Source organism: Dasypus novemcinctus, chromosome 15 (assembly GCF_030445035.2).
Source record: "Dasypus novemcinctus isolate mDasNov1 chromosome 15, mDasNov1.1.hap2, whole genome shotgun sequence".
Lineage (NCBI taxonomy): Eukaryota > Metazoa > Chordata > Mammalia > Cingulata > Dasypodidae > Dasypus > Dasypus novemcinctus.
In genome coordinates, this window is record NC_080687.1 from 56,778,620 (window position 1) to 56,798,163 (window position 19,544).

At 35.3% G+C, this 19,544-nt stretch overlaps 1 long non-coding RNA gene across 1 annotated transcript in view; it reads left to right on the forward strand.

The window, feature by feature from the left end:
* Positions 1-6,135: 6,135 nt before the first annotated feature.
* Positions 6,136-19,544, forward strand: part of LOC131273425 (uncharacterized) — a 129,851-nt gene continuing 116,442 nt past the window's right edge. The window contains exons 1-2 of the long non-coding RNA XR_011645753.1: positions 6,136-6,241; positions 6,342-6,456. This is a non-coding gene — a long non-coding RNA (uncharacterized lncRNA). The remainder of the gene's footprint in view (positions 6,242-6,341; positions 6,457-19,544) is intronic.

Genomic DNA, 19,544 nt, shown 5'->3' on the forward strand with positions numbered 1-19,544 from the left:
CAGAACTGTAAGAGAATGACTTTCTGTTGTTTTAAGTCACCAAGTTCTGTCAATTTTTTACAGCAGTCACAGGAAACCAATGCAGGTTCTTAACCATTTACAGTTTTTGCACTAAGTCATAAATAAACATATATTTACATACTGAATATTATTTACAATGTTATTTATTCCTGGTGTGCACAGTCAATTTTTAATTATTCTTATGAATGGTGCATCTCTCTACTTTTAAGGAAGAATTACTTGGGGAAGAAAATCATGCTTTGCTCATACCTTCTCCCTCTTCCTCTCTACTTATATTGTTAAGCCCTTGTGAGTTTATACTTGAATGATCTCTCAAATCTGTCCACTCTACCAATATATTATCAGTATAAACTACCACTTTAGCCCAGAAATCCATGCTTTATTGTTTACCTATTGCAACGCTGCCTGTCTCCTTATCTTTGATCTTGATACTTCAATCTGATTATGTCTACCTTCAACTCGCACTAGGAGCAAACTTTCTAAAAATGCATACCTGATTGCACATCACTTCTAAGTAAAATTCTTGAATGGCTCCTTTAGCTTTATAGTAAAAATTGAAGCTCTTAAATTCAGCCTGTAAGACCGACTATTCATGATCAGGATCAAGCTCAACCTTCTAGTTTAATCTCTTGTTACTCTCCTACCTGAACTCTCTATCCTAATTATTATTTTATCATCACTGTATAGGATTTGCATAGACACTTGCTAAATGAAGAAAAAATTTTGGTGGAATTCAGAGCTAAAACAAATGCTGGCCAAACTTACAGCTTTGAATAGAATAAGAAAGAAGGCATTCAAAACCTTCTAAAGTGAGTAAGAAATCAGCTATTTTGTATTTATTTATTTACTATTATACATCTCTGACTTTAAAGACAGACTACATTTTGCTTATATAAGTGAATGTGGGGAAGTGGCCTTGGCCCAATGAATAGGATGTCCATCTACCACATGGGAGGTCCATGGCTCAAACCCTGGTCCTCCTTGACCTGTGTGGAGCTGGCCCATGCGCAGTGCTGATACGCGCAAGGAGTGCCATGCCACACAGCGGTGTCCCCCACGTAGGGAAGCCCCATGCACAAGGAGTGTGCCTTGTAAGGAGAGCTGCCCAGCGGGAAAGAACATGCAGCCTGCCCAGGAGTGGCGGCCACACACATGGAGAGCTGATGCAGCAAGATGACACAACAAGGATAGACACAGATTCCTGGTGCCGCTGACAACAATACAGCAATAGAAGCGAACACAGAAGAACACACAGCGAATGGACACAGAGAACAGACAACTGGGGTGGGGGGAGAAGGGGAGAGAAAAAAATAAAATAAATCTTTAAAAAAATAAGTGAATGTGTATAAAATGAATGGGAATTTATATGAAATGAGTGCGAACTGCTACTTATGTATTTGATTTATCCATCCATAATAATACTTGTTTCCCTTCCAAAGGAGAACAGTCTATTTAGATCAGGGTTTCTTAAGACTTCCCCAAGCTTGAATTGAAATTAAAAACAAAACAAAACAAAAAAAAACATTATTCTTGTGGGGACGTGTTAGTGTGGGTATGATATAGTTATTAAATAATCCACAGTATAGTGTGGACTTAGTAAGGGGTCTGTGGTTTTCACCTGACTGGCAAAAGGGTCAGTAGAACAAAAAAGGTTAATATGTCTGATTTAGATTGTTTTTGAAAAGATTCAGCACTGAAACACTTTTTCCCTTTTAGTTTTTAATGTTTCCACCTCATTTCTTTTTTTTTTTCTAGTAATATATTAGGTACATTGCCAAAAGTGTTATGGCAAGCAATTAAATTTTAAATATAGGGCATCCAATCCAATTTTAATGAATAATTAGAATGCTAAATGCCTTATAGAACAGAGTTATCTTACTATTCAAAAGCAGTTTACTTTTGTGGATATTTTATTTCTCACATTTTTAAAAATGGTTAAAAAATGGTACATTTAGGAGTTAATTTTTAATATGTTGTGCTTCAGTGCTTTAAAAGAAAGAAAGAAAGAAATATATACAGGAACAGATGTTACTATTTTACCGAAGTTCTAAATAGCTGACCTGTTTGGTCTTAATTATTGATAGTTTACCACAGCACTAGACTTGGCTTCTATAAAAGCGTTAGGAGAATTGACAGCAGGAACACACATGATTTATTCATTAAGAATGATCTATAGCTTCCTGCATTTTAAGCTCCAGGAACTCACACTGTACAATGCCATGTCATTCAGTAAGAACTACTCTGAGACAGGAAGCACTTTAGCATGTTTACAGAAATCTCCTTTTAAACAGACTTAACTATCAGACAACCTCCCTGTAAAGCCCTCGCACTAGGAGACTTGGGTAAAAGATTATCACCCCACACTCACAAAATCAATTTTAGAAACTGACAGTTGTTCCAGACTGATGTTGAATTTCCTTTTTTTTTTCACCGAATTGAATTTTCTGTAGACTGTGAATATACTAACATTCACCAGGTTCTTTTTCCTGACGATAACTAGTGATTTTTAAAAGGCCATTAGAAACCCCCTTCACATTTTTTAACATATTCTACATATCCAGTGGAGAAGATTGTGAATGATAGTCATTTCAGGAACCAGCAACTGGTGAAAGACAAGCCCACCAACTTTCATATGTTAAGTAATAACCATAACATTTGTAATAATATTAACTAACACTTACTGAGCACATAGTAAATGTCAGGCATCTTCTCTGCGTTTAACATACATTAACCGATTTAATCCCCTGAAACTCTGAATTAGGTACAATTATTATCTCCAATTGACCAGTGTTCAAGCTGAAGCTATGTTGAATATCTTTCCTGACATAACACAGAAATTCAGGGAGCTATATCTTGACATCAAATCGTCGGAGTCCAGGACCAGAATTCTCAATCATTATATTAAACTGTATTCCTACTTTTAGTGTTACCCTGCTCCAGGAGTAGATCACGTATGAATCCACTACTTGAACATCAGAGATAACTTCTTTGTGAATGATTTCCAAATTTGTCTCCAAATTTGAGCACCTTCCTGAGCGGCAGGTCTCTGTTTCCCAGCGCCTGCAAATACTGACAGTGCATCCTTTTATCTTTGCACTGTGCCACCTTTATTAACACTTGTTGTTTATTCACGTTTCCAGCTTTTCTTTTGCAATTCAGACTCCTAAATTCATAATTGGTCTTTCCCAAACTCCAAGTTGTTTTTTTTTTGTTTTTTTTTTCATTTTTCTGAACAGCTGCCATCTAAAGAATAGCGGTGATGTGGTCGTCAGAAATGACAGATGGTGGCTTTGGCAGTTATAATGGAAGTAAAGTCATGTGGCCTATCATCCCCTTTCTCTGCTCTCGATCACTTATGCTCCCTTCTCCCAATCAATCCCCAATACATACTTACTGCCTCACTCTTGTATCATGCTGTCCTCCTTCCCTCATTGTAAACCTATACTTTGGGGGAAAGATCTGAAAACAAATGAACAAAGGAACAAACACCTGTTAAAATTCCCTTGGTATCCTTTCCTTCAGTATTTGCGTGATAAAGTACTGAAAATATGGATCTAATCATAAAATTGTATTAATCAGAATACAAACTGGTAGAGGTCTTAATGAGCAAAGGCACCCTTTGCTTGTATCATTTTATACTCGTAACGAGTTGATATTTTCTTATTAGCACATTCTCAATAGGCGATTGAGACAAGAGTATATACAGAATCTAGGTGTAAGAGCTCTCCAAATGTCATAAATGGAGATGATGGATTTCATTTGAACGATGACTGAAAGAGCCCTGGGAATGTTAAAAGTGAAGTTCTTTTAGAATCTCTTGGTAAACAAATGGCTTGTAAGTGGTTGGAATAGAATCAAGCCATATATATATATATATTGCTTTCAAGCTGATTTTTAAGCTGACTATGAATGCACTTATGTCCCATAATCTTAGAACTTTAATACTATCATTCTATAGGCCCTGGGCACCCATGGAGAAATTCTACCAAATAGGAAGATTTGTCTGTCTATAAATTTAGAGTTGTCAACTCACCTGAGACTTAGTGTATCTCAATAATCTCTGACCCAGACATATTTCTTTCTTATATCATCAGAGATTATTTCAACCCTTAAAAATTTTCCCCAAGCCTCCTATTCAAATCTGATCTTCATCCTTTGCAAAGAAAATGTTCAGAGAGAAATTTAGATGATCGATATTTGAACTACTTTAAATTTCTATCCTAAGTGTATAAATGTATCTACACTCCCATCTATCATACTTCTCTTGTACAATTTCAGAGAATACGATATCCCTCTTCCTGTTTAAAATCAATCCGTCCTTCTGTGTAATTGATCTTACACTTTTCCATATGCTTCATTGTCTTGGCTCCATCAATTTTCTCCAATTAATATTATCACATCAACCAATTCTCTTGTTCTTGCTTTTCCTTTCCTAAGTCTATAAATATGATATAATCTTTTCCTTCTTAAAAATTCTGCTTGATCTCTCATGCTTCTCTTGCTCAGTCTTATTTGTCTCCTTCCTTCCTCAAACAAGCCTTTCAAAGACGTGGGTTACATATAGTCTCTACATCTTTCTGCCTCCCATCTGGAAGTGACCTCTTATATCATTGATTGGTTCACATCTGTATTCCCTTAAGCAGGGAGTCTCTTGCCAGAGAGGTTCTCCCTTTGTTTCTGGGTGCTTAACAAAGTGTCTTGCACATACCAGGTGATAAATACTTGCCTGTGGAATGAATAAATGAATACATGAATATTGGATGGATATAAGATGCTAAGTAATTTTTGTGGAACTTACTGAATATCAAAAGTCCTACACCAAGCATTTGGCCTTCTATTGAGTCATCAATGGATTTTACAACAGGCCATGAATTTCTTTTATTTGATCAAAAGTAGTATTTTCAGGGTACTTGAGGGAGTCTATATATAGTAGTCACTGAAGAGAGACTAACTAAACAAGTGAGTGAGAATAACCCTAAGATCTCAGTGTCATTGATATTTGAGTTAGTGATAAAAGTATAAAGATAATATTTATAGAGATCTTATATATGTCACTTTGCTAATACTTTAAATGAGTTCTCATTTATTCCTCACAATTCAAAACTTAGTTAAATAGGAACTATGCTGTCTTTTTCACTTCTTATGCCCCAGAATTATAGGCACTCAATACATATTTGTTTATTATTATGAGTATTCTCCTTGAACAGATAAGGAAATAGAGAGTTTCAAGTAATTACTCAAGATTACTCAGCAAGCAAGTGGAGAATCTGGGATATCAATCATGATGTGTTTGATACAGTAAATGGAACCTTTAACCAATAAATTACAGTAGGTATACAACTTGGTAAAATTCTCTAGTCTCAGAGGCAATCAGAGGTGTATCAGAGGTACCTTGTCAGCACGAAGAAGCTTCCTACCAAAAATAACGATTTCAGCCATTAGTGTCTATATGATGTGTTTCCTTCAGGGTACTGAGTACTAAATGAGAAATACTAACATTATGCATACATTCTGACATTATTGGGTAGAAGTCAAAGAAAAGGACTAGGATAAAAATTCATTTTTTAGTTTAAGTGCCTATCTAAATAGTGATACATGTCATGGAAGGTTTTTTTAAATGCAAGCAAAAAAGTAGGAAACACTAATTTGAGTAGTCATATGTGGAAAATCTAGGTGCAAAATTTGAGAAAAATCAGGTCTAGACTATAGATTAAGCTTTGAGTCTAACAGGTAAAACTGCAGCTGCAGATTCATCTGTTCAATAAATATGCAAGGAGTTAGGCCATAGTGAGCAAGCAGGCAAGTCCCCGATATTTGAGAGCTCATCATCCATGCTCCACGAGTTTCTGTCCAGTGTGCTTGTTCTTCTTTCCCTAGAAATTTTATTCTTTCCAATAGTAAGAGGAATGGATTGCCTGATTGTGTGTCATTCACTGGGCCAGGATGTAGCATCTGGGGTTTCTTTACCGTATAGACCAGAAACATTTTTTTTCCTTTCCCAATCCCATGTTCAGCAGGTCCTTCTGCCCTTCCTGCTTCCACGAGATTTGCTAACTTAGGCCTATGGAGAGCCCAGAGAGGCAGGTCTGGCTACCATTCTTTGTCAGGAGTTCACATTCTATTTCTGTTCTTGCTGGGTCATACGACTACAAGTTTGCCCACAAACATATTCAGCTTCTCAGACAGTCCCAGATATGAATTGATTGACAAGAGACTTTAGGTACTCTAAATATAAAAGGGGAATTTTTTTTAGGAGCTTTGCCCAGCTAAAATAAAATCCTACTCTGTTAATGACTCTTATGTTTATGCTCCCTTCACAGAAACTTCGAGAAAAAGCTATGAGAGACATTACTCAGGAGAAAAACAGAAGAAAGTCAAGGTCCAAATCTAGAAATTGTGGTATCATCTTAGCCACATATGGAGGATAAGCTTAAGGTAAGATACGGCTGTTCACAGCTGCGATTGTATAAAGTTCTGAAATTCAATTTCATGATTATTCTTTTGAAAAAATTGTGAAGAAATAACTTAGGACAAAAAGTAACAGTCTTTCCACTACTTGACATCTCATATTCCACACTGATGTTCTTCTTACCACAGTAACTAATGATATAAGTGTTTTCACCATAAGCTTAGTTGGGAAGCAGTAGGGTTACTGGAATATTGATTTTATCACATTGCTCAGCTCATCAGTGTTGATTCACAGACCAAGAACATCTGATGAGTGATGGACATATTATCCCCAGAGAAGATTATTGATGCTGAGTCTTTTTCCCAAACACATTAGAACCAGAAATGAGCAGAATGGCTTAAAGATTTTTGAAGTTTGGAGGTCTCTCTACTTCTGCATTTTGTTATTAACACAGTGCGGTTTAATGGAAAGAACATTTGGATTCTTGAAAAGGCTATAAAAACCTGACTGTATCACTCAAAAGTTTTGAGACCTTGCCTGAGTAAGTTAACTCACCTGGGGCCTCGGTTTCTTGAAGAATATGCTAATTCCCAATTCGTGGTGTTGATGTGAAAATTAAATGAGGTGGGATAATTAATACTTCATTAGTTCTAAACACTGCAATAGCTCTGAGCTTATTTTTCCAGCAAGTTGAATGAAAGCATTCTATATCAAGGCATTGCTGTGACTGCTGAAAAAAATAAGAAGGTGACAGTTTGGTCGTAACCTCTAGAGATTCAAAAGTATAAATGAACAAACAAGTATGCAGGGTTAGGAGCTGACAAGTAGATGAATATGGTTAGAAATCAGTGTGTGGAGGCATGGTAGAAAATAAAATTACAAATATAGTCAGGGTCCAGTTTGACAAGGATCTTATGCATCCTGAGAAGTTTAAAATTCTTTTCTTATGCCAAGAAGAGCTATTAAAGTCTTTCTACTGTGGAAATTTTCATGATCAGTTTTATGTGTTTGGGTGATCTCTTTGGCAATGAGATATTAGATTATCAAAGCCTTCAAGCTCAATGAATTAAGGAATGTTAACTCATACATGTAACTAACATATTGTTGGATTTGGACATCTATTTATTATAAATAAAGATAACAAAACTGTCCAGCCATGGATGTCAAACTTACGGGAGGAGTTTAGCTTTTTATCTTCACACTTGTTTACACACCTGTTTTTCTTTTCCTGCCACTCACTCTATGAGCGAGTATTCTTATCTCTGGTCACAAGGATGAGGGAACCAAAACACAGAGATGGTGATAGACAAAATATGGATAATAAGCCCTTGTCAGAGTCAAAAATAGAATACAACATATTTCCTTTCCAATAATCAGTATACTATCTCAAGAACCGCATAAGAGCAGTGGACCTCCCCTGCCTGTAGACATGTAAAAAGTCCTACTCTTGTCTGGCTTCCATTCTCTGTTGTGGCCTATGATGCCTGGTCCTCCTTCAGACCTGACTCAGGAAAGAGTAAGAAATGTATCTGAACACAGTCTTGAACTTTGCTCTGGCTTCATGGACATACCGCAGCTTCGTCTTTCTGTCCTTGCTGCTTTTGTGCATACATGCTGCTATGTGCTCACTGTGGTTTACTCAGTCAGTGCTCAATAAGTATAGGCATGGGAAATGCATGTGGCTCAAGCAACTGGGCTTCTGTCTACCATACGGAGGTCCAGGGTTCAATACTCAGGGCCTCCTCGTGAAGGTAAGCTGGTCTGTGTGGCAAGCTGGCCCATGAGGAGTGCCACCCTGTGCAGGAGTATTTCCCCACACAAGAGTGCCGGCCAATGTGGACAGCTGATGCAGCAAGATGACGCAACAAAAAGAGACACAGAGGAAAGACAATAAGAGACTTAGCATACCAGGGAGCTGAGGTGGCACAAGAGAATGATCACCTCTCTCACACTCCAGAAAGTCCCAGGATTGGTTCCCAGAGCCACCTAATGAGAATGCAAGCAGCACAGACAAACACACGGTGAATGGACACAGAGAGTGGACAATGGAGGGAAGGGAGGGAAATAAATAAATAAATCCTTAAAAAAAAAAAAAAAGAATAGGTGATATTATATAGTCATTAGTCAAAACCTAGCTATGTCTTAGGAGAAATATATGCATAAACAATGTAAAGAGATACCTGTAATGATCAACAAGTAGGAAACAAAGAAACAGAGATTATGGTGATTTGCAGATATATATGTAAAACAATTATTTAGAATCCTATTTAGAAGGAGCAAAGATCCTTGTCTGTAAGATTAAAAAACATGGAGAACTTTATAGTTTATTTATTGCCATTGATGACTCTCAAAGAAGAGTATGTAAATGAACAAAAACCTGATATGTGTTCTTTTGAGAAGTAATTAACTAATATGTACATTCTTCTCATCCTTTGCATTGTTTAAATCCTATCTCTTCTATGAAGTCATTCATAAATATTCCACAGAATATGAATGATATTTTTAATATATCTTCTTTAATAAATAAAGGCAATAGAGGCAAGACTGAAAATGAAGGGACTCAATAAAATTTGACTCTTAACTACCTGATACTCATTCACTGAGAAATCCTAAATAACTGTTTAATTTTCCTGAGCATCAGTTTTTATCATCTCCTTTAAGTTAAATTCTTTTGAAACTGACAAGCTATTAAGTAACTCTCAGGTATTATTCTTTGTTTAGTCCTCTGCATAAAACAACTTCCAAATAAGATCATATTTTTTTGTATGATTTTCAAAGTACCTGATCTTGTTTTAAACTTGTTCATTTAAGAACTGTTCTTTTATTTCAACTTTTGTAGTCTCTCTTTGAACTGTTAATTGACAATCCCATATATAATAACTTCTCTGGTTAGATTATGAAGGTGGAGAATTTACCCTCTTAGTTTCATGAGTATTCTGTGACTTGAATACTATATACCAAATTATTTTTTAAAAACATAGTATGAACTATTTATATTATTGACTGAATTAAATGAATATATTATTACAAAATGTAGAAATAAAAATATATGTCTTATGTGGCTGAAATGAGCAGTCTGGGGAGATTAATATTAGTTGGAGGACAGCTAGCTGGGGGATAATATAGGGAATGTTTAAAAATGATTTTAGTGGGAGATGAGGATTGTGGTTAATAATATAAATACAGGAATGTTCTACTATGAGGTGTTAAGAATGGGGTGATACCTGGGAAAAATATAACTAATGTATTTATAGATTACAATTAACAACAAAACATAATGTTTTGTAGCAAAGTTGGTACTATATTGTTGCTAAAGGTCAAAAACAATGGGGTTTGGTTTTGTGAGATATGAATATGATTAAGCATTGTTTCTCTTCTTCATGGTTACATTAATAAGGAGACCTTGGCTATATCATTTAACAAATCTGTCTTCATCTGTGTATCTTTCTGAACATTAGAGGAAAAATTGAGTTAGTAGTTGGAATTACATGAGATAAAGATGCCTGGACAAAACTTCTTAGGAGTGATGCTACCATAACTTGTTAAGCTGCCTTTTTCTATTTTTTTTAATTTGAAATAAAGTTATTAAGAAAAACAAAAGTCAAATTCTTGCTATGCTTGATTTCCATAGTTCCAAGTAAATTATCCAGGAATGAATTATACTTTACTAGTAACTAATTATAACATATAACAAATTAAAATTAGATTTTAAAGAAAACAAAAGAAACATTGTATTTTATACCCTGACAGTGTGAGAAATAGCTCAAATCCTGGTTTCAGGTTAGAAAGGTCTTCCTTAGAGTACTCTGCCATATGAGAAGTTTTCAGGTTAAAATACTTAACAAGCAGTTGATAAAGAGACCCTGTGCTTTCCATGGCCTTTCACTGTTTCAGTGTTGTATCTTAAATGAGGGATAAAATGGTAAATTGAGCAAAAATTTGGAAACAAGGATTAGTTTCTCTGCACCTGGTTTTCAGAATGGTTGTAAAATACACAAATATGTACAATAAAAAGAACAGAGCCTTAAAAAGCACACAATATATGAAAACCTGGATTGAAAGCTCTTGTTGAAATCCTATTTTGGTTGAATTATGGGATAAATGATACTGATATTTAAATTCACGGAAATAATACGTTGTCATTTGTGCACTCAATTATTTTTGCTCAATCGAACAAATAAAACTGACCTGTGTGAGAATGAATAGGTGTAACACCAAGTCAGATAAATCGTGAACAGAGTAATCAGACTGTGTGGTGGCCCAAAAGATGCAATGAAATAGAGTAGCCAGCTCTGGAGATTCTGCATAAGCCCAGCCTCCTCAAAGGATGTAAAATAAGAGGAGTGAGAGCTGCCCTTTGGGCAATAGCACTTGATTTACAATTTACAGTGAAATATTTTGAAATACAATCTAAATAATGAAGTTAATGATAAAAATCATAATTTTCAATGCTAATGTATAATTTTAGATTTCTTGCAAATTGATGCATTTTAATAAAATGTATCAATAAAAATGTGATCAATAAAATAGATTCCTTCCATTAGGAATGATAAAAATAATTTTTTAAATCTTAATTTCAAAATCTAGAAAAAATATTTTATTGTAAACATGTAGTCTGATCCATACGTGAGGAATATAAGAAGTCTGAAGTATAATAAAAAACTGCACAGTTTTTATATATCCATTTCTATGTTCATTTTTGTGGTTGGTGAATAGTTTATTATTTATTTTATTTCTTCAAAAGAAAATATTCTTTCAGAAACATTAACATTTTCTATTAAATCAGAATAACAAACAATTAACTCATGGAGATAAAGATAACTTCATTATTGATGACAGAGAGCTGGCTTGGATATAAGTAATTTTGAACTCTTATCCTTTGTTTTTATTCTCAACTTCAAAAGAGTAATAAGAATCAGCTTTTCCTTCTCCTGTTCCCTTCAGCTACATACATATGTATTGGACAAGTTTTAGGCACTATATAAGGCTAAGATGACCTTTGGGAAAGAAATACATTGCTATATTTTTAAACAGTATCTATTTCTACTATGTCCTGTCAACAGTACTAAATAATTATCAGTAAAAGAAAACCATGACTTGAACCACTGTTCAGCAATTAGATATAAGAATATAGGTACTGTGATACATGCTTAAACCACAAGAGTACAAATACCCAGGACTCTATTTATTAACTATTGAGTGTTAAATGTGAAATGCTTATTGTGTCACAATGTTAAATCAAAATGATTTATAGACCTTTGAGGATATAACCTATTAGCCAGAAATGTAACAAGGTTAGTGGGATTAAATGCAAACAGAAAAATATTTTTGCTGAAATACAGTTAATATAAAATGAAATAATAAAAGTGAATTCTATTAAAGGATTAAGCTTTTTTTCCCTCCTTCTTTCATTCTTCTCTTTCTTCTAGTTCTCTTTCTCCTTCTTCTTATTCTTTTCCTCTCACCTCTTCAATTTTGGAGACACCTTCTAACTCTTAACGATCCAGGAGTCCACGTGTTAGAGAACAACAACCTCCCTCCTTCATCTAGGTTCTAGTTTAAGATCCCTCCCATTTATTCTCATAATAAACTCTTTCTCTTCATCTAGCTACCCATCACTAATGCTCTGCTCATGCCATCCTCTATCTCTAAGCATCTAACACAGGGTTTCTTAACAAGGGGTCCATGAGCTTGAATTGAAATTCAAGGAAACATTATTCTTGTGGGGACATGTTGGTGTGGGTGTGACATATTTATTAAATAATACACAGCATAGTGTGGACTTAGTAAGGGGTCCATGGTTTTCACCTGACTTGCAAAGGGGTCCGTGGAACAAAAAAGTTTAGGAATCCCTTGACAACACCTCACACCTAGCTCAACTGAACTGCTGCCTTCTTTTTCTGTCAACACCTAGCTCCCCTTTAAAAGTCATTTTAAATTTTAAGCACTACCTCCTCCATTATATATCCAGGTTTTCCTTAAAAAAAAAGATTAATTCAAGAAATGAAAAGAAGAATATAGTAATGAACACTGGTATTTAAGGTGATGTTTAAGCTAAAAAAAAAATGGGTAGAAACTATGTTAAAAACAATCTGGATTATTAAACCAGCAAGTTTGGACACTATCTTGCAAGTGATAGAGTGCATGACAGACTTTAAGCAAAGAAATATTTTCTTATTTGTACTTTATAAAATTCCTCCTAACTGCAAAGAATGGGTGGATTGGAAGTAAGGAAGTCTGTAGCCTGGGATAATATTTTATACCTTTCAGTAATAAAATGTACACACAAAATATATTGTGCAAATTTTTTATGACATAGATTACTTGTTATAAGGATTTTATTACAAACGATGCTGTCAGAAATCTATACTTGTGAAGACACCAAACTTAGATGGCCTTTGTAAATGTTATTGCATTTTAAAGTATAGAGGAACTGAAAGGTTGTGTGTCTCTGCACAGCCAATTCAATAACTTTCCCTCTTAAGCATACACACACGTATGTCCTAAATTGCATTGAAATACATGAAGTCAAGTTTTTATAAAGCTTTGGTAATAGATGGTGCTGATGGTAACACAAGATAACACGTATATTTAATTGCACATTAAAATAATTAAAATGGCAAATTTCATGCTACATATGTTACCATCATATAACTTATTATTATTTTTTAAAAGAAAATGTCAATGTTTTAAATGATATCTATGCAATCATAATTGTTAAATATATTGTCTCAGAGGCAACACATCCTGTTATGGACTTTGAATAAAGAAAAGTTTTAATGTTTCTTTGTTTCAAAGGCTATAATTGGCATGGTCCTTAATCTACCCTCCCCCAGTCACCTACATGAGTACATTGAATTTCTCAAAGAGTCTGATTTGTTTCCCAGGAGCATGGTTAAATATTTAAAGCAAATAAATTCCACCTAAATTTTAGAAAATAATTTGTTGAAACCCCTAGTATGGGAGGCCCTAAACAAAAGCATTTCACAAGCCAAACAGAAACAATAACAAGGAAAAAGGCTTTTAATAGGTGAAAATTCAGATTCATTTTAACCACCAAAATTAGCATAAATAATTCTGTAAACTAGAAAAACTCTGAGTGATAGATATTTAAAAGAATAGTGCTCTTTGTATGAAAATCTGTGGATGGTTATGCTACACATTTATACTTGCACACATAAATCCCTTATGCCTGAGTAATTCATCTGTATATAGTGAAATTGTTATTTCATATGTAAAAGGTGCAACATCTGAGCAAAATATCCAAATAGAACCAATGATAGTCTTATTCCATTTCTGTTAAGCCTAGACTTGACAGATTTGTTTTAGTGCAGTAAAATTGATTGGCAATACTAGTTCAGGACTTGATGTACTTAAATCTAGAAAGATTAAGATGAGGCTCTGCATTCGTGCATGTCCACAAGAACTAGCAGAGCTCAGAGAAAAGAAAAATTGAGCTTTGTTATCAGCACATTTGGGTTCAAATCCCAGTTCTGCTACTTAGCACTGGATGACCTTGAACAAATTTCTTAAACTTTCTTGAAAAATTTCCGTGTTTGTAAAATAGAGATGGTACTAATCTCATAAAATTGTTGTAAAGCTTGAATGAGGTAATTTATGCATTAAATCCAACACAGAGTCTAAAAACAATAAAATGTAGTCATTGTAGTTGCAAACTGAATTGTCAACAAAGAAATGCAAAACTTATATAAAGCTCAGAATTGTCAAAAGGTGATTATTTCTGGAGTGGAGGCTTGGAAAGAATTAAAGAAAGAAGAGAGATTCAGCAAAATTAATTAATAAAAGGATCCTCAGTGGGCAGTTAGAACTTTAATATGCAAAATTGATGGGAAAAGGATATTTGAAGGAGAGAGAACAGCAATCAATATGTTTTTAACAAGTAAATATTATTAAATAATTTCTTACTAAGATTATTTCTCTCCTATTTTGATTTTTAAAGCTAACGCTATGATCCCTTTAGCATATCTACCAATTCAATCTTCCCCTCCAGGATGAAAATGAAGAAGTCATATACATTAAAAATTATCGCAGGTCCCGTAACATTACAAAATGGTTGTAAAAATTATTTTTAAACCTTAGCAATGCTATTTTAAGTATTTTGCTGCAAACATTTGATGCTGAGGAGCAGCGCCCATGAAATTCTTTAGAAAATTGCTTTATAAAGCAATATATTCCCAAATTTGGGGATGCATTATTTGCAGAGACCCTAAAACTTGCCTGAACTCACGATGAACTATTCTCCTCTCTTTTCCTTTAAAAGGCCTTGGAGGTTCTTTCAGAACAGACAAAACTTCCTTGCTACTGCATAATAAACGCAGGCTGATCCCCCATCCAGTAAACATTCAACAGAAAGAAAACAGCTGGTGTATGAAAGAGAAGCTTGCTCACACATTTCAAGATAATTTCCGATTAGATGCATCTTTAGATTACTCCAAGCCACAATGTTTCTGGCTTGAATATGAAACATATTGAGTGTCTCAGGGAGGAATATTTGTTTCTGAATGCCAAGCTCTGCGTTCAGCCTAGTAGAAAAGCTTCTTATCCCTTTGGGCTCCCACAGGCTTGTGAAATAAAAGTGAGTTGTGCATCGCTGGTTTGCTGTGGTCTCCCAAACCATATCAAACTGCTTGTGTCATGCTCTTCATTTAACAGATGGAAAATATTGCCTTGCAGCTCAGTGCCAGGAAAGGAGGCTCATTGGGAGAGGGAATCAGGGCCCAGAGAGATGACAGGCCATGTGCATTCCAGGGAGGGGTTAACGGTCAAGGAAGGTAGGAGTTCACTGAGGCAAGATAGAGAGAAATGGCCAAGCTGCTTTTGTGATTGATGATAAGTGGAATGCAAAGGAAGAAGAGAAAATAAGCACAAAAGGACATTTCAGAACAAAACACAAGGTATTAATAGCGACTATCACAACTATCTCTGATGATGATTTATAGTGTGGCTCTGAGGCAAACCCTCCAATGTGGAGTTGCTAATAATCCATGGAAACCATGGAAAAAACTCTCAAAAATGACAAAGCATATTACCACCACAAAGTTTCTTTTGGAATTTTGCTTCCTCTTTAAGTATCTTATGTCCTCATTAAATGTCTAAAATCATCCATCTGGATAGAATTCCATGATCCTACATGGAATTGCACTTTAAGATGATTTCTACCAAGCAGAATCCTACTTCTCACTAACTTCAAAATGTCCCTCTTTCTTAAGCGACCCTTTAATGTGGCTGATTGTGTATTATCTGATTTCACTTTTCTTCCTTAGTAGCTCAAGTAGTATCAAACCTCCTCAAAAGTACAATGAAAATTAAAGGTCTACTGAAATGAATCGTTTGATATCTTACAAATGTGGGGTGATGGTTCTCAGTAAGCCTGCTCCCCTCCAGTAAGAACAAGACTATAGTCTTGGCAAAGAGAGAGGAATTTGTAACTTACTCCGCTTCACGAGTTGTTTTCCATCTTTGGATGGCCTTTACATGAAAGCATGCATAGACCATCTTCAGGGCAAAGTCCAGGACAGGTAGCATCAAATTCAAGTGCCTGCTAAAAATTCCTGAGCATGCTAATAACTCCCAGGAGGATGTAATTGTTTTCTTTTGATAGAATACTTTTGTTCTCATTGAAGGCTTTTTGTAACAAGGCAGAAGAAAGATGGATGATAAATAGATAGGAGATAGATAAAGATAGGTAGGCAGATATATACATACCTATATACTGCATCTTTTCTCTTATTATAATATTAGTTAATATTTAGTAAGGAATGTGCCAGATACTTTACATTTATATTTACCTCTCTTGATCACTGCTAGAACCATGAATTAGACTGCTTTCTTGGCTGCAAGTTTTTTCTCATATGATAATGAGGGCACAGTTTTGAACTCCCATATGATAGAGCAGACTGACCCACTCAAGGAGATACCAAAGCCCAAGCTCTTACCTGCTCTGTCAGGCACATTTCATTCATTGGAAGAACACAAAGTATGAATCTAAATTCAATTACATTACAAGAGAACATAAGAGGGATCCTTTCTCCCCTTTTGACCTAGAGACTATATCTTATTGTGCCCTTCTCCTCAGTGACTTAATGTGCTTATCATTATCAAACTGTTGTGCTGGGACTTAGACAGAATGTTGAACCTTTCAATTAGAGATGCTCAGCCAAGCTTTGTGGGCTCAATTTACCCAGGATTGTAATAGCTACACATTTCAACATTTTCTTTTTCAGCATTGTCTTTACTTTCTTTGTGATCTGTTAATTGTTTGTTTGCAATAACTCTCCCCATTAATTAAAGTTAATGTAAACACTTAGGCCTAATAAGGTATTTCAACCAAGCTCTGAAAAGTTAGTGTAGACACATAGAAGCATATTTACCAAACTGAGTGGTCAATTGTAGTAATCAGTAGTTATTATATTTAAAATTTTGAAAATAATTTAAAATGTGTACATAATAAATTTTAAAAAGATAGTTAGATTTGTTTTTGGTACACTAACCTCTCCATTTATTCCACAATTTGGGGTAAAAACATGCATTTGAGCCATATACTGACACCTTTTTTTTGCAGCAACCACTGACAATGAAATACATGAGCATCACTACAGCTGTTCTTTTGGTGGCAAGTAGTCTCCATTAAATTACTTCAAGTAATGTAAAATTTAGCATCATAATCTGTAAAGACACAAGGAAAACAGTTATCACCAAGATGGTTCCTGATCTCACAGGAGCCTAGGAAAAGCTACAGAACCACAACTCTTGGGAACACACAGTGGAATGATGTCAGGGTCAAAAGTTTCTTCAACTATCTGGAGAACATTCTTGCTGACAAGAGCAGAGATCTACTGATGTTCTACCAATGACAGGTTCTCTCTGCTGTGCTTCTGTTGCTGCTTCTGCTGCTTCCGTACCTAATTGTCTCATCATGGCTCATGTGCAAATACTGCCCCTTTTTCAAAAAGTCTGTTTCTCTAATGCCAAGTCACTTTCATAATTTTTAAGTAAGCAGTACCTTAGGCTTTATTTACTAAAGCAAAAAATATAAGTACTATAAACTCATATCTTTCTGTCCTATATATGCAACCTTGCCCATATTCATATTTCACATGAACTTCACTATGCTATACAGTCCCGTGTTACATTTTTTAGTTTTCCTTCTAGTGATATACTTGACTTTATTATTTTTTTTTTTTTAAGATTTATTCATTTATTTATTTCTCTCCCCTTCCCCACCCCTCACCCCGGTTATCTGTTCTCTGTCTGTTTGCTGCGTCTTCTTTGTCTGCTTCTGTGCTGCATGGGAATCTGTGTTTCTTTTTGCTGCGTCATCTTGTGTCAGCTCTCCATGTGTGCGGCACCATTCTTGGGCAGGCTGCACTTTCTTTCACACTGGGTGGCTCTTCTTACGGGGTGCACTCCTTGTGCGTGGGGCTCCCCTACACGGGGGACACCCTTGTGTGGCACGGCACTCCTTGCGCCCATCAGCACTGCGCATGGGCCAGCTCCACACTGGTCAAGGAGGCCACCACCGACCTCCCATGTAGTAGACAGACGCCCTAACCACTGGGCCAGGTCCACCGCTGTACTTGATTTTAGACTTTCCCTTTCAACTACTGTCAAACCATATAACCACTCTGCTAGTTACAAGCAATATGATGTGCTTTCACCATTTTTATTCATTCCCAAAGATTTACAAAGAACCTTTTGACCAATATTATACTGATTAATCCTCAGCTTTCCATACTCTACCCTCATTCTATTTTCTGGTGACCTTTATTCTTGTTATTAACTCCATGAGTTTACACAATTTAGTTCATAATAGTGCAACCGTACAGTATTTGTACTTTTGTGTGCTTCTCGCTTCACTCAACATAATGTCCTCCAGGTTCATCCATATTGTCATATGCTTCACAATCTCATTCATACTGCAGCATAATATTCCATCATGTATATGCACCACAATTTGTTTATCCAGTCATCTGATGATGGACACCTGGGTTGTTTCCAACTTTTGGCAATCATGAATACACTGCTATGAACATGGGTGTGCAGATGTCTCTTCATATCACTCTTCTCAGTTCTTCTGTGCTTATATCTAATAATGGTATTGCTGGGTCACATGGCAAATCTATATTCAACTTCCTTAGGAACTGCCAAACAGGCCTTCACAGTGGCTCTACCATTCTACATTCCCACCAACAGTAACAAGTGTTCTTTATTGGCCTTGGTTTCAATACAGTCAAATATATAACTTATTAACATTGTGAATTCTACCTATTTCTTTGACTGAGAATACACAGATATCTGATAGGAAACTATGTGCTACTCCTTTACAGAATCCAATTGCATGATTTAAATGGGACAATAATTCTGTCAAAATTTGTTGCAGAAGTCTCGTATATAGAATGCTGGATTTAACTCTTTTCAAAAAGAAAGAGTCAAGTCTTCTACTTTAATGGAGGAAAAGACTAGGTGAGCATGAATAATTTACACTATCATGTAAACAATGGAAGCAAATCTGAGTTAAACATTGACACATAGTATATTGAAATTTGGGTAGGTTCAGATGTTTTCTGGGTAAAGTTTACCATGACTTTCTCTAATAGATTCACCTCCTCATACTTTCAGTCACACATAAACACATAACTCCATGAATAACTACCATTTCCTTCTCCCTACCTTCTTACATCTTCAAGTAATTCATTTGGGAACAGAACTTTTCCAATACAAAGTTAACAATATGAATCATTTTGGTAGGAAATTAATTCATAGTCAAGGTAGGTAGTCAGGAGGATAAAATAAAAATATTTACAGAAATATTATTTGTAATCTCTAAAGAAATGTCAGTTGATTTATTTGCACTCTATTCTAAGTTATAGTAGCAACTTCACCCATAGGCTTTAACAGAATGGATAAGTAAGAGAGAAAGATTTAAAGAAGAGAGAAAAGTGAGATTGAGGGCACCATACATAACTCTAAAAGTATATCCTCCCCCTGAATTTGATAACATTTTCAAGTGAAAATAACCTAAGGAACAGAACAAACATACAATAATTCTGCCATTTCTTCTCTTTGTTTTAACTTCTCATACTCATACCGTAAC